We start from the raw sequence: 3,444 nt of genomic DNA, 5'->3' as shown, positions 1-3,444 counted from the left end.
ATATATATATATATATATATATATATATATATATATATATATTATTAATATCAAGAGAACCCGAAATTCTACATGATAAAAGATTTAGTTATCAAGCAAATCCGAGATTTGACATGATATTTAAAATGATTTTATAATTTTTATTTTTTATTATTATTAATTTAAAAAAAAAAAAAGAATTAAAAGCCTATGAAGGAGTGTTTTGATTATCAAGCAAGTCCGAGACTTGACATGATATTCAATATTCATATAAAAGAAATAATACAATTTTTTTATTTATTATTATCTTTTTTAGAGAGAATTAAAGTCTACGAAATAATTTTTTTTATCAAGATAAATGGCATTCCAAATAAAAGAAAAGAGAAGGATTGAGCATATTAATGACAAATCCAAAATCATTTAACGTGCGAACCCCAAACACATTTAATCATACAACAGGTCAATCGACCATACATTTGATATTATAAGAGAATTATGAATAACATATTAGGAGCAAAGAAAATTTACCTTAAGGTGACCCCTTTTGTGTGTGTGCTCTGGTAATAAAAAAGGAGAGGGTTTTTCGAAATTTTTTTCAGTGTCTTGCATTGGAGAAGTTTTGTGCTTATATAGTCACTTGGGTACCATAGAAATCCTAGTCTTTAATTATAATAAAATATACGAGGAAGGAATTGGTCCTGATGAAACATATTATAGAAATTAAATGGTCGCATATCCACGGTATTAGTTATAATTATTAACGAAATATTGCTTGTAATTACTAGAATCATATTTTCCATCACATAAAGATCTTGATCAAATCATAACATATTATCATATAGTTGATTCTAATTATTACCAGAAATATTTTCTTCCAATTATTAAAATCGTACCCTTCTCTAAAAAGTAGAGATTATAAAATGTCCTTTTCTGATATGTCATGGCTGGAGTGTAAATAACAAACCGTGAGGATGAAAGGATGTACATAACATTTGGGCCCATGGAAAGGGTTTGATAATTAAAAACAAATTAAATTCTCCCTTTTTTTTTCTTTTTTATTTTTTTTCCATGGTAGAATTAAAGTTAAAAAACCTACCATCAATCAAAATATATTTATTTTATTTTATTTTATTTTTTACAAAACAAATACATTCACCCAGATGAAATTTGGTGTTGACACAAGATACCAAGAATGAATTGCAAAAACACTGTTAATTTTATTGCTTAAAGTTTTAGTACCTAGAACTTCACAAGAATATTGCTTATGCATGAATAAAAAATTAATCGAGTGTTTTAAACCTTGAATTCATCGATAGATATGCTTTCTCAACCTAGTGAGCAAAACCTTATGATTGTTTAGATCAATCCCTTTATTCACCAAACTCTCAACAATGAGTAGCTACTTTCTAAACAATACTCATGTCTCAGTCATAAGTGGTTGCATTCCAAAAAATACTCAATCTTAGCTAAAAGTGGTTGATATTCTAAGGGAGAGTTATATTGTTTTCTAAGGGTTTTTCAAAATTTTTGCAAAGTGTTTGATGATATAAAACAAATGATAGTTTTAGTTGATAAACACATTGTTAAGTAGTTTTCTTGAAAAATTGCGTCTAATGAGGAACAAATGATAGTTCAACTTTAATTCTAAGGGATAATTGGATGTATAAATATTAATTGAATTGATATGCAAGGTCATAAACAAAGGTCGAAAGTAGCGCAATTGGTTAGAGCCTTGTTAAAGGATGGATGATCATGGGTTTGATTCTTTACATGTGCATTTGTAACAAATATTTTTATATATTAACTTAGCATTTTCTTGAACGTGAAAAATAACTTAGCATTTTATTTGTGTTTATGTGATTAATGTCTTGGTTATGAGATAAAAAATGTTTATCTTTATGGTACAAGAAGGTTAGGTTTTTAGTGTAAGGGGTCGTAAACCATTTTCTTATTATACTTGATTTATGGAATGAAGGAATTGTGAAATACATCTTTGGGTTACATTTTGGTGTAAAGGGATGTTAAACCTTGTTCTCATTATTTTTGTGATTATGAATGAAGAATTGGTTGCAATTTAAAATATGGAATTATAAAGGGGTAATTTCGTTCTTATAGATGGAATATGATAACAAGTTTCTTTAATGGTTGAATTCATGGTAGTAGTGTAAAATGTATCGTTTAGGATTAAGTTTATTTTTTGTGTCTATGATTGCTGTCAATTTTGTGGTGAATATGAGATGAGATGGATGGAAAATTTGCTTTGATGGTGGGGTTAAGATGTTTAATCTAGTTACTTTAATTTTTGGTTTGGCTGAATCAATAGGGAAAATTAGGGATTTTGATCTTCATCTTGTTACCATGTGAAATTATTTGAGGTTAGAGAAATTGTTGTGAATGGAATTTGTTTCCTTTGGAGTGTTAATTATGGTTGAAGTAAGCATGATTTTATAATGGGTTTTTGGTTGAGGCTGCGAAATTTTGTGAAGTGCAGGGCATTGAAAGTAAGTTGATTAGAAATTTTGTTAAAAGTGTTTGATGGATTGAATTTGTCATTTAGAAAAGTAGAGGTGAAATGTTGTATGGAATAAGATTGCTTTGTTGTTGTTCTTACACATATGGGAAAATATGTGGTGTAATAGCAATTGGAGATGTTTTCTTTTGATGTTGAAATTATGGTTTGTGTTCCTGTAGAGAACAAATAATATGAGTTAGGCACAAGTGTCACCTTACCACGTAGTCCGCTATCTCTTCAGTTGATCTCTCTCCGGTTGATACATGTCAGCTTGAACCCAGGAGGGGTTACCTGCAGAAGAGTCTCCGAAGCTCAAGTAAGTCAAAGCTCTCAGAAAGTCAAATCAGTGATTAATGAATGCGTACCTTTAATTTGTGGGGTCCATGCGTATTTATAGAGCATTAATGATGTTCGTTTATCCAATGGGCCGGGCCTTGGCTTGGGCCCTAGCCTGGGTTATGAGTGGGCCTGGGCCCTAACCCAGGCCCCCAAGGTCCATCGAACGCGGGGACCTCCATTTTACTAAGTCTTCGAAGGCGGTCTGATCCGTTTACTTCTTGGCTTGTCAGATGTCGTCCTTGGCCGCGTACTATCCGTGTTGGCCATTTTGTTGTTACTTTAGCCTTTGTTTAGTTAAATTTGAGACCATGGCGGCCCAGGTCGTGTACTTGGGTTGTCTCTGGCATGTTCGTGAGGTTTATCATTTATATGGTTAAATTGACCAGGTCCGGTATAAGTTAGACTTACTCGGCCTAGGCTGAATACTTGGCTGCCTTGATGTATTTTTTACTTATTTGATTGAGTTCGGTTAGGTGTGGTACACCAGTCCACCAGCCTTGTCCGATAGGAGTTGTCGGTCAAGGGTGATATGTGTTGGTATGCTAGTGCAACCGGCTAGGTGTGATACACCAGTCTCCCAGCCTTTAAGTGTGATGAATAGTGTTAAGGCTAAA

The sequence above is a fragment of the Vigna unguiculata genome, chromosome 1 (assembly GCF_004118075.2).
Source record: "Vigna unguiculata cultivar IT97K-499-35 chromosome 1, ASM411807v1, whole genome shotgun sequence".
Classification (NCBI taxonomy): Eukaryota; Viridiplantae; Streptophyta; class Magnoliopsida; order Fabales; family Fabaceae; genus Vigna; species Vigna unguiculata.
The sequence above is the reverse complement of the archived record's forward strand: the minus strand, read 5'-3'. Positions refer to the sequence as shown.